Source organism: Choloepus didactylus, chromosome 11 (genome assembly GCF_015220235.1).
Source record: "Choloepus didactylus isolate mChoDid1 chromosome 11, mChoDid1.pri, whole genome shotgun sequence".
Taxonomy (NCBI): domain Eukaryota; kingdom Metazoa; phylum Chordata; class Mammalia; order Pilosa; family Megalonychidae; genus Choloepus; species Choloepus didactylus.
Window position 1 is genome coordinate 4,208,273 of NC_051317.1, and position 13,751 is coordinate 4,222,023.

General features: G+C 37.2%; 1 protein-coding gene across 3 annotated transcripts in view; it reads right to left on the reverse strand.

Moving 5' to 3' along the window:
- Positions 1-13,751, reverse strand: part of TENM2 (teneurin transmembrane protein 2) — a 1,024,030-nt gene that overhangs the window by 58,199 nt on the left and 952,080 nt on the right. The window lies entirely within an intron of this gene.

The following is a 13,751-nucleotide window of genomic DNA, read 5'->3' on the forward strand; positions in this document are numbered from 1 at the left end:
GAAAATGTCCTTATATATATAGTGGTGGTAAATTCATAACTATGTGATTATATAGGGAACCATTGATTGTCTACTTAGGATGAAATAAAACTGTCTAAAAATAAAAAGAGGGATACAAGTGCTGGAAAAAATGTGGAGAAAGGGATGTACTAATCACCGTTGGTGGGGAAGCAGAATGGTGCAGCCCATCTGGAGGACAGTGGTGGGTGGTTCCACAGTAAGCTAAGTGTGGGGTTGCCATATACTCCTGCAACTTGGTTATTAGGTATATATTTGGAAGAACTGAAGAGGGACACGAATGGACATTTGGCACAGTGGGGTTTACGGTGTCAGTATTCACGATTTGCAGTGAATGGAGGTGGCCTAAGGGTACATCAACTGATGAACAGAATGGCGAACTATGGTGTATACATACAATAGAATATTGAGCTGCTACAAGAAGGAGTGAAGTTGTGAAGTGAATGGACATTGAGGACAGTGTGTTGAGTGAAATAAACCAGAAATGAAAAGAAGACATTATAATACCCATTAATATGGACTAACTATAACATGCACTCTCTAAGAATTGAGTATGAGAGCATAGGTTATCAGAGGAAAGCTTATTGTAAGGGTTCCTAGATTGTAAGCTCTTATAGCAGTTATATCTATTCCTGAGTTGTAATGGTTATTTCTAAATTCAGAGATGCTGAGCTCATTGGGTATAACATGGTCAGTCCCTAGAACTTTGGGTATCTGTGTGACACCTGTGACTCAGAGCCAGAGTCTGACAGCTATGAATTTCAGGCATTACCACATACAGCAAATGTTAAGGAGTCTGAAAAAAGAGATCAGACTTCAATTAGAGATATGAGTGAAATGGACTTGGTTAGGACTAATGTAAATCAGGGCAAAGGACAATACTGATGGTGTTTTTAAAACTTCAACTTCTGTGTGAGACCAAAGGAAGAGGTGGTTATTAGGTGCAAAATCTAAATTTTTTGTAACACAGTATACAATTTAAATTGCATGGTCATTTTATCCAAACAACATAATTACATGGAACACTGAATAGGTAGTGAAATCTGGTTGCTTGTACAGGTCACCCCCAGAGTATTCCAAGACATTGTTGGAGGAAACTTCCCAACTCTTCTAAATGACATAAATATGCAAATCAAAGATGCCCAACAAACTTCAAATAGGATAAATCCAAATAAACTCACTCTGAAACATATTCTGATAAGATTTTCAAATGCTGAAGAGGAGAAATTACTGAAAATAGCAAGAGAGAAGCAATTCACCACATACACGGGAAACAACATAAGACTAAGCAGTGACTACTCAGTGGGCACTATGGAGGTGAGAAGGCAGTGGTATGACATATTTAAAATTCTGAAAGAGAAAAATTGCCAGCCAAGAATTCTTTATCCAGCAAAGCTCTCCTTCAAAATAGAGGGAGAGATTAAAATTGTCAAAGAAAACAAATACTGAGAGACTTTGTTAATAGAACTGCCCTACAAGAAATACTAAAGGGAGCTTTATTGGCTGAGAAAAAAAAGACAGGAGAGAGAGGCCAGGAGAAGGACACAGAACTGCAGAGGATTAGTAAGAGTAACTTAAAGGAAATAAAGAGAGAGAGGGAAAAAACAGATCTGACAACTAAAAACCAAAGGATAAGAAAGCTGATTCAAGAACTGCATTCACAGTAATAACATTAAATGTGAATGGATTAAACTACCCAATGAAAAGATACAGATTGGCAGTATGGATTAAAAAATATGAACCATCTATATGCTGTTTAAAAAGACTCACCTTAGACCTAGCGATACAAAGAGATTGAAAGTGTGAAAGGATGAAAAAAATATTCCATGAAAGCTACAGCCAAAAGAAAGCAGGGGTAGCAATACTAATTTCAGATAAAATAGATTTTAAATGCAAGGATGTCATAAGAGACAAAGAAGGACACTATATTTTAATAAAAGGGACAATTCACCAAGAAGAAATAACAGTTTTAAATGTTTATGAATCCAATCAAGGTGCTCCAAAGTACATAAGACAAATATTGGCAAGACTGAAGGAAGCAATAGATGTTTTCACAATAATCGTGGGGAACTTCAATACACCACTCTCTCCTATAGATAGAACTAGAAAGAGGACCAATAAGGAAATTGAGAACCTAAGCAATGTGATAAATAAATTAGACTTAACAGACATATATAGAGCATTACATCCCAAATTACCAGGATATACATTCTCCTCTAGTGCTCATGGAACTTTCTCCAGGATAGACCATATGCTGGGGCATAAAACAAGCCTCAGTAAATTGAAAAAGATTGAAATTATTCGAAGTACATTCTCTGACCACAATGGAACGCAACTAGAAGTCAAAAGCCACCAAAGATCTAGAACATTCACAAATATCTGGAGGTTAAACAACACACTCCTAAATAATGCTTATGGATGCATAAACATTTACGATAAGAACAGATAAGCTATCGTGGGTAAATTTAACAATCTGGGAATGCCCAGGAATGACTATAGTCTGTTAATTTCTGATGGGTATGGTAGGAAAAGTTCACAGAAATGTTGCTATGTTAGGTTATTTTCTTGGGGTAGAGTAGGAACATGTTGGAAGTAAAATAGTCATTTTGGGTTAGTTGTCTTTTTTCTTACTCCCTTGTTATGGTTTGCTTGAAATGTTTGTTTTTATTGCATGTTTAAAAAAATTTTTTTTTGATATAGTTGATTTAAAAAAAAAAGTTAATTAAAAAAAAAAAAACAATGAAAAAAATATGCAGAGCCACCTTAAGGAGCTGGTGGAGAATGCAGGGGTGTTGGGCTTCCCCACCTCAATGGTTGCTGATGTGCTCACAGACATAGGGGACTGGTGGTTTGATGGGCTGAGCCCTCTACCACAGGACTTGCCCTTGGGAAGACTTGCTACAAAGGAGAGGTTAGGCCTCCCTGTAATTGTGCCTAAGAGCCTCCTCCCACATGCCACTTTGTTGCTCAGATGTGGCTTGCTCTCTCTAGCTAAGCCAACTTGGCAGGTGAAATCAATGCCCCCCCACCCACCCCCACGTGGGATCTGACACCCAGGGGAGTGAATCTCCCTGGCAACATGGAATATGACTCCTGGGGAGGAATCTAGACCTGGCATTGTGGGATGGAGAACATCTTCTTGACCAAAAGGGGAACGTGAAAGGAAATGAAATAAGCTTCAGTAGCACAGAGATTCCAAAAGGAGCCAAGAGGTCACTCTGGTGGGCACTCTTATGCACAATATAGACAACCCTTTTTAGGCTCTAATGAATTGGAATAGCTAGCAGTAAATACCTGAAACTATCAAACTACAACCCAGAACCCATGAATCTTGAAGACGATTGTATAAAAATGTAGCTTCTGAGGGGTGACGTGATTGGGAAAGCCATATGGACCACACTCCCCTTTGTCTAGTTTATGGATGGATGAGTAGAAAAAATGGGGGAAATGAAAAAAAATAAAGGCACCTAGTGTCCTTTTTTACTTTAATTGTTCTTTTTCACTTTTATTTTTATTCTTATTATTTTTATGTGTGTGGTAATGAAAGTGTCAATTAATGTTGGTGATGAATGCACAACTATATAATGGTACTGTAAACAATTGAATGTATGCTTTATTTTGTATGAATGGTATGTGAATGTATATCAATAAAATGAATTAAAAAAAAGTTACACTATGAAAAAACAAAACAAAACAAAAACCTATGGGATGCAGTGGTGGTGTTGAGGGGGAAATTTATAGCTCTAAATGCATACCTTAAAAAGGAAGAAAGAGCTAAAATCAAAGAACAGAACAACTCAAGAAGCTAGAGAATGATTGGTAAACAAATCCTAAACCAAGTAAAAGAAAAGATATAGTGAGGATTAAAGCAGAAATAAATGATATGGAGAACAACAACAAAAAAAAACCAACAGAGAGAATAAATAAAACCAAAAGTAGTTTCTTTGAGAAGATCACCAAGATTGACAAACTCTTAGCTAGATTGACAAAGTTGAAAAGACAGAAGACTCAAATAAACAAAATCAGGAACGAGAGGGGGGCATTACAGCAGATCCTGAAGAAATTAAAAAAAAAATCAAAAGAGGATACTGTGAACAAATGTACACCAAAAAACTAGACAATTTAGAGGAAATGGATAATTCCTGGAAACACATGAACCTAGACTGACCCAAGAAGAAACAGAAGACCTCAGCAAACCAATCTCTAGTAACGAGATCCAATCAGTAATCAAAAAGCTTCCTACAAATAAAAGCCCATGGTCAGAGGGCTTCACAGGGGAATTTTACCAAAGTTTCCAAAAAGAGCTGACACCATTCTACTCAAACTCTTACAAAAAAATTGAGGAAAATGGAATACTACCTAACTCATTTTATGAAGCCAACATCACTCTAATACCAAAACCAGATAAAGATGTTACAAGAAAGGAAAACTATAGGCCATCTCCCTAACGAATATAGATGCAAAAATTCTCAATAAAGTACTTTCAAATCGAATCCAAAGACACATTAAAAAAATCATACACCATGACCAAGTGCGGTTCGTCCCAGGCATGCAAGGGTGGTTCGACATAAGAAAATCAGTGTAATCCAACACATTAACAAATCAAAAGGGAAAGATCAAATAATCATTTTGATAGATGCTGAAAAGCATTGGACAAAATTCAGCATTCTTTTTTGATAAAAACACTTCAACAGGTAGGAATTAAAGGAAACTTCTCAACACGATAAAGGCCATATATGAAAAACCCACAGCCAGCTTAGTACTCATGGTGAGAGACTGAAAGCCTGCCCTCTAAGATCAGGAGCAAGACAAAGATGCCTACTGTCACCATTATTATTCAACATGGTGCTAGAAGTTCTAGCAAGAACAATCTGGCAAGATAAAGAAACAAAAGTCATCCACCTTAGAAAGGAAGGAGTAAAACTGTCATTTGCAGATGATATGATTTTATATTTGGAAAGTCCTGAGAAACTGATGACACAGCTACTTGAGCTAATAAACAATTTCAGCCAAGTGGTGAGATACAAGATTAATGCACATAAGTCAGTAATTGTCTTATACACTATAAATGACCTAACTGAAGAGACACTCAAGGAAAAGATTCCATTCACAATAGCAACTAAAAAAATCAAATAACTACGAATAAACTTAACCAAGGATATAAAATATCTCTACACAGAAAATTACGTAACTTTACTAAAAGAAATAAAAGGGGACCTAAAGAGATGGAAAGATATTTAGTGTTCATGGATAGGAAGGCAAAACATTGTTACGATATCAATCTTATCAAACTGATCTACAGATTCAAAGCAATGCCAATCAAAATTCCAACAGCCTACTTTGCAGCCTTGGAAAAGCTAATGATCAAATTGATTTGGAAGGGAAAGGGGCCTCTAATTGCTAATAACATTCTAAAAAAGAAAAATGAAGTGGGAAGACAGAATTTCTGACTTTGAAGCCTACTAAAAAGCCACAGTAGTCAAAACAGCATGGTATTGGCACAAAGATAGACATATTCAGTGGAATTGAATAGAGAATTTGGAAATAGACCCCAGATATTATGGTCAACTGATTTTTGATATGGCCCACAAATCCACTGACCTGGGACAGAACAGTCTCTTCAACAAATGGGGCTGTGAGAACTGGATATCCATATCCAAAAGAATGAAGGGGGACACCTACCTCACATCCTATACAAAAATTAACTCAAAGTAGAACAGATCCCTCATTATAAGGGACAGTACCATAAAACTCCTAGAAGATAATGTAGGGAAACATCTTCAAGACTTAGTATTAGGAGGTTGCTTCTTAGACCATACACCCAAAGCACAAGCAACAAAAGAAAAAATAGATAAATGGGAACTCCTCAAAATACAAAACTTCTGTATCTCAAAGGAATTCGTGAAAAATGTAAAGAGGCAGCCAACTCAATGGGAGAAAATATTGGAAACCATGTATCTCATAAGAGACTGATATCTTGCTTATATAAAGAAATCCTACAACTCAATGACAATAGTACAAGCAGCCCAATTATAAACTGAGCAAAAGATGTGAAAAGACATTTTTCCAAAAAGGAAATACAAATGGCTAAAAAACACATGAAAAAAAGTCCATCTTCACTAGCTATTATGAAGATGCAAATCAAGACCATGAGATATCATCTCACACCAATAAAAACGGCTGCCATGAAACAAACAGGAAACTACAAATGCAGGAGAGGATGTGGAGAAATTGGAACTCTTATTCATTGCTTGTGGGTATGTATAAATGGTACAGCTGCTGTGGAAGACAGTTTGGTGGTTCCTCAGGAAACTAGATATTGAGTTACCCTTTGATCCAGCAATTGTACTTCTTGGTATATACCTGGAAGATCTGAAAGCAGTGACACGAACAGATATCTGCATACCAATGTTCACAGCAGCATTATTCACAATTGCCAAGAGATGAAAACAACCCAAATGTCCTTCAACAGATGAATGGATAAACAAAATGTGGTATATACACTTGATGGGATACTACACAGCAGTAAGAAGGAACGAGGTTATGAAACATATGACAACATGTATGAATCTTGAAGACATAATGCTGAGTGAAATAAACCAGACACAAAAGGAAAGATAGTGTATGTCATAACTAATGTGAACTTCATGAAAATGTAAAATAAGTGTCTTATAATGTAGAATATAGGGGACCTAGAGATAGACAGAAGCTGGTGAAGGAGGAAAGATAATCTAACATGCGCAGAAATGATAATAAGGGTGAAGTTAATGGTATGCAAATGGTCAGGTGTGATTATGGTTTGTTACTGGGATTATAAGTATCAGTGATGCATTGAAGGAAAACAATTTCATAAATGGTTGTTTAAAGGCACGTAACCCACAGAGTGGCACCACAAACCTGCAGCTGATAAGAGCTCTGGGATGTTTTATGTTATAATAATTGTTTAAAGTTGAGATGCTGATTGTAAAACTAAGTGAAGATAATGTAAGAATCTGACCATTTATCTTGGGATAGAATATATATCATGTGAAATTAGGAACCCTTTACTTAATAAATCAGGCCCTTGATGTGAGGCTTGCTCTTGTGAAACTTAGTGCCGTAAATGGGAGGCTGAGCCTTCCTATAATTATGCCTAAAAGGCACAGGGAACCTCTTTTGTTGCTCAGATGTGACCTTTCTCTAAGCCCAACTCAGCAAATAAATTCATTAACCTCCCCACCCATGACAGACATGACTCCAGGGGAATGAATCTCCCCAGCAATGTGGGACATGACTCCCAGGAATGAGCATGACCCTGGTAGCAAGGGATTGAAAATGCCTACTTGACCAAAGCGGGAAAAAGAAAGGAAACAAGCCGAGGTTACTGTGGTTGAGAGATCCCAAATAGAGTCGAGAGGCTCTCCTGAAAGTTTCTCTTATGCAAGCTCCAGCTAGACATCCTGAATGGCCATAGTATGCCATGCCCTTACCAAAAGTAGTCCCCTTATACCTAGGTTCCTACCTGAGATTCTATAAAAGATTCTCCACTAAGCTTTATCTGTCAGAAACTTAAATCCACCAGAGTGTACCTATGCTAGAGAAGTCCTAAAACCCAGAGGCAACAGCCTCTTTAAGAACAGTCAGATGCAGCCTCCTTCCCCATACTGTCAACACCCCCTTTCAATATTCACAAGTTAGGGTGGTCACTGCCTAAACATCCCTGAAGATGAAGAAAGAGATTAAGTGAGAGGAAGGGGCAGCAACAAACAAGATGAGATTTCACAAAGGTCTATGAATACTAAAATTTTATATAAATATGTATTTTTTAGATGCTGGGGTATTGAAATAGCTGGAAGGAGGTAAATGACATGGTGGAATTGTAACCTATCACTTTCTTTGAAATTTGTTCTATAGCTACTCATTGAATTGTGCTTTGAAAGTAATCACCTTTCTGTATATACCCTGTATTTCATAATAAGGAAAGAACTGAAACTGTGGAACTGTAACCCATAACAGTTTTTGAAATTACCTATATAACTGCTTGCTGAGCTGTACATTGAAAGTTAACACCTTTCTGTATTTATACTTTACAGTAATAGAAATAGCTGAAGTTGTGGAACTATGACCCATGACATCCTTTGAAATTTGCTAACTAATTGTTAAATCGTACATTGAAAATTATCACTGTTGTGTATATATGTTAAAGTTCACAATAAAAATGCTTAAAAAACACAGATTAGCAGAATGGATTAAAAAATATGATCCATTGATACGTTGTTTACAGTAGACTCAGACCCAGTGACAGAGATTGAAAGGGAAAGGATAGGGAAAAAATATTCCATGAAAGCTGCAACTAAAAGAAAGCAGGAGTAGCCATACTACTATCAGACAAAATAGACTTTAAATCCAAAGGTGTCACAAGAGACAAAGAGGGACACTAACTAATAATAAAAGGGAAAATCCACCAAGAAGAAATAACAATTGTAAACATTTATCCACCCAATCAAGATGCTCCGAAGTACATGAGACAAACACTGGCAAAACTGAAAGGAGAAATAAACGTTTCTACAACAATAGTGGGGAACTTCAATACGCCACACTCTTCTATAGATAGAACAACTAGAAAGAGGACCAATAAGGAAATTGAGAACCTAAACAATGTGATAAATAAATTAGACTTAACAGACAAATATGGAGGGTACCACCCCAAATTACCAGGATATACATTCTTCTCTAGTGCTCATGGAATGTCGTCCAGGATAGATCATATGCTGGGGCACAAAACAAGCCTCAATAAATTGAAAAAGACTGAAATTATTCAAAGTACATTCTCTGACCACAATGGAATGCAACTAGAAGTCAGTAGCCACCAAACACCAGAACATTCACAAACATGGAGGTTAAACAACACACTCCTAAACAATCAGCGGGTCAAAAAATAAATTGCAAGAGAAATTGGTAAATATCTAGAGATGAATGAAAATGAGAACACAACATATCAAAACCTATGGGATGCAGCGAGGGTGGTGCTGAGGGGGAAATTTATAGCTCTAAATGCTTACATTAAAAAGGAAAAAGAGCTAAAAACAAAGACCTAACTGAACAAGTGAAGAAGCTAGAGAATGACCAGGAAGCTAATCCAAAACAAGTAGAAGAAAAGATATAATGAGGATCAAAGCAGAAATAAATGATATGGAGAACAAAAAACTAAACTAAACTAAACTAAAAACAGTAGGGAGAATAAATAAAACCAAATGTTGGTTCTTTGAGAAGATCAACAAGACGGACAAACCCTTAGCCAGACCGACAAAGTCAAAAGAGAGAAGACCCAAATAAACAAATCAGCATTGAGAGGGGTAACATTATTGTGGATCCTGAAGAAATTTTAAAAAACATAACAGGATACTATGAACAACTGTATGCCGACAAACTAGACAATTTAGAGGAAATGGACAATTTCCAGGAAACACATGAACAACCTAGACTGACCCAAGAAGATATAGAAGACCTCAACAAACCAATCACAAGTAAAGAAATCCAATCAGTTATCAAAAAGTTTCCTACAAATAAAAGCCCAGGGCCAGATGACTTCACAGGGGAATTTTACCAAAGTTTCTAAAAAGAACTGGTACCACTCCTGCTCAAACTTGTTCAAAAAATTGAAGAAAAGGAACACTACCTAACTCATTTCATGAAGGCAACATCACTCTAATACCAAAGCCAGATAAAGATATTACAAGAAAGGAAAACTACAGGTCAATCTCCCTAATGAACATAGATGCAAAAATTCTCAACAAAATACTTGCAAATCAAATCCAAAGACATATTAAAAAAAAAATCATACACCACAACCAAGTGGGGCTCATCCCAGGCATGCAAGGGTGATTCAACATAAGAAAATCAATGAATGTAATACAACACATTAACAAATCAAAAGGGAAAAACCAAATGATCATCTCAACAGATGCTGAAAAAGCATTTGACAAAATTCGGCATCCTTTTTGATAAAATCACTTCAAATGATAGGCATTGAAGGAAACTTCCTCCATATGATAAAGGCATATTTGAAAAACCCACAGCCAGCATGGTACTCAATGGTGAGAAACTGAAAGCTTTCCGCCTAAGACTGGGAATGAGATGGGATGCCTGCTGTCACCACTGTTATTCAACACTCTGCTAGAAGTTCTAGCCAGAGCTGTGGCAAGGAAAAGAAATGAAAAGCATGCAAATTGGAAAAGAAGAAGTAAAACTGTAATTATTGCAGATAATATGATCTTGTATTTGGAAAATCCTGAGAAATCAACAACAAATCTACTTGAGCTAATATACAAACTCAGCAGAGAGGCATGATACACGATTAATGCACAAAAGTTGGTAATGTTCCCATATACTAGTACTGACCTAACTGAAGAGACACTCAAGAAAAAATTGCATTCACAATAGCAACTAAAAAAATCAAGTAACATAACCAAGGATGAAAATGACCTCTACACAGAAAATTACAGAACTTTACTAAAAGAAATCAAAGAGGACCTAAAGAGATGGAAAGATATTCCATGTTCATGGATAGGAAGGCTGAATGTCATTAAGATGTCAAGTCTACCCAAACTGATCTACAGATCCAACACAATTCCTATCAAAATTCCAACAACCTAGTTTGCAGACTTGGAAAAGCTAGTGATCAAATTCATTTGGAAGGGAAAGGGGCCTTGAATTGCTGAAAACATTCTAAAAATGAAGAACTAAGTGAGAGAACTTACACTTCTTGACTTTAAAGCCTACTATAAAGCCACAGTGGTCAAAACAGCATGGTACTGACACAAAAATAGACACACTGATCAATGGAATTGAATTGAGAGTTCAGAAATAGACCCTCAGATCTATAGTTGACTGGTTTTTGATAAGGCCCCCAAATCCACTGAACTGCGACAAAACATTCTCTTTAACAAATGGGGCTGGGAGAACTGGATATCCATATCCAAAAGAATGAAAGAGGATCCCTGCCTCACATCCTGTACAAAAATTAACTCAAAGTGGATCAAAGACCTCAAGATAAGAGACAGTACTATAAAACTCCTAGAAGATAATGTAGGGAAACATCTTCAAGACCTAGTATTAGGAGGTAGCTTCTTAGACCTTACACCTAAAGCACAAGGAACAAAAGAAAAAATAGATAAATAGGGACTCCTCAAAATCAAAAGCTTCTGTACCTCAAAGGAATTTGTCTAAAAAGTGAAGAGGCAGCCAACATAATGGAAGAAAATATTTGGAAACCATGTATTTTTTTTTTTTTTTTTTTTTTTTTTTTTTTAATCATCATTTTATTGAGATATATTCACATACCACGCAGTCATACAAAACAAATTGTACTTTCGATTGTTTACAGTACCATTACATAGTTGTACATTCATCACCTAAATCAATCCCTGACACCTTCATTAGCACACACACAAAAATAACAAGAATAATAATTAGAGTGAAAAAGAGCAATTGAAGTAAAAAAGAACACTAGGTACCTTTGTCTGTTTGTTTGCTTCCCCTACTTTTCTACACATCGATCCATAAACTAGACAAAGTGGAGTTTGGTCCTTATGGCATTCCCAATCCCACTGTCACCCCTCATAAGCTACATTTTTATACAACTGTCTTCGAGATTCATGGGTTCTGGGTTGTAGTTTAATAGTTTCAGGTATCCACCACCAGCTACCCCAATTCTTTAGAACCTAAAAAAGGTTGTCTAAAGTGTGCGTAAGAGTGCCCACCAGAGTGATCTCTCGGCTCGTTTTGGAATCTCTCTGCCACTGAAGCTTATTTCATTTCCTTTCACATCCCCCTTTTGGTCAAGAAGATGTTCTCCATCCCACGATGCCGGGTCTACATTCCTCCCCGGGAGTCATATTCCACGTTGCCAGGGAGATTCACTTCCCTGGGTGTCTGATCCCACGTAGGGGGGAGGGCAGTGATTTCACCTTTCAAGTTGGCTTAGGCAGAGAGAGAGGGCCACATCTGAGCAACAAAGAGGCATTCAGGAGGAGACTCTTAGGCACAAATACAGGGAGGCCTAGCCTCTCCTTTGCAGCAACCATCTTCCCAAGGGTGAAACTTATGGTAGAGGGTTCAACCCATCAAACCACCAGTCCCCTATGTCTGTGGTCATGTTAGCAACCATGGAGGTGGGATAGGCGAATACCCCTGCATTCTCCACAGGCTCCTCAAGGGGGCACTACATCGTTTTTTTTTTTTTTTTTTTTTTCCTTGTTTGTCTTTTTTCTTTTTTTTTTTTTTTAACTTTCCCTTCTTTTTTCAAATCAACTGTATGAAAAAAAAAGTTAAAAAGAAAACAAACATACAATAAAAGAACATTTCAAAGAGACCATAGCAAGGGAGTAAGAAAAAGACAACTAACCTAAGATAACTGCTTAACTTCCAACATGTTCCTACTTTACCCCAAGAAAGTTACATACTATAGCAACATTTCAGTGAACTTGTTCCTACTACATCCATCAGAAATTAACAGACCATAGTCATTTCTGGGCATCCCCAGAACGTTAAATAGCTTATCTGTTCTTCTTGGATTATTGTTCCCCCTTCCTTAATTGCTCTCTACTGCTAGATCCCCTACATTCTACATTATAAACCATTTGTTTTACATTTTTCAAAGTTCACATTAGTGGTAGCATATAATATTTCTCTTTTTGTGCCTGGCTTATTTCGCTCAGCATTATGTCTTCAAGGTTCATCCATGTTGTCATATGTTTCACCAGATCGTTCCTTCTTACTGCCGCGTAGTATTCCATCGTGTGTATATACCACATTTTATTTATCCACTCATCTGTTGATGGACATTTGGGTTGTTTCCATCTCTTGGCAATTGTGAATAATGCTGCTATGAACATTGGCGTGCAGATATCTGTTCGTGTCACTGCTTTCCGATCTTCCGGGTATATCCCGAGAAGTGCAATCGCTGGATCGAATGGTAGCTCTATCTCTAGTTTTCTAAGGAACTGCCAGACTGACTTCCAGAGTGGCTGAACCATTATACAGTCCCACCAACAATGAATAAGAGTTCCAATTTCTCCACATCCCCTCCAGCATTTGTAGTTTCCTGTTTGTTTAATGGCAGCCATTCTAACCGGTGTTAGATGGTATCTCATTGTGGTCTTAATTTGCATCTCTCTAATAGCTAGTGAAGCTGAACATTTTTTCATGTGTTTCTTGGCCATTTGTATTTCCTCTTCAGAGAACTGTCTTTTCATATCTTTTGCCCATTTTATAATTGGGCTGTCTGTACTATTGTCATTGAGTTGTAGGATTTCTTTGTATATGCAAGATATCAGTCTTTTGTCAGATACATGGTTTCCAAAAATTTTTTCCCATTGAGTTGGCTGCCTCTTTACCTTTTTGAGAAATTCCTTTGAGGTGCAGAAACTTCTAAGCTTGAGGAGTTCCCATTTATCTATTTTCTCTTTTGTTGCTTGTGCTTTGGGTGTAAAGTCTAGGAAGTGGCCTCCTAATACAAGGTCTTGAAGATGTTTTCCTACATTATCTTCTAGGAGTTTAATGGTACTTTCTTTTATATTGAGATCTTTGGTCCATTTTGAGTTAATTTTTGTGTAGGGGGTGAGGTAGGGGTCCTCTTTCATTCTTTTGGATATGGATATCCAACTCTCCCAGCCCCATTTGTTGAAAAGACCATTATGGCTCAGTTCGGTGACTTTGGGGGCCTTATCAAAGATCAGTCGGCCATAGATCTG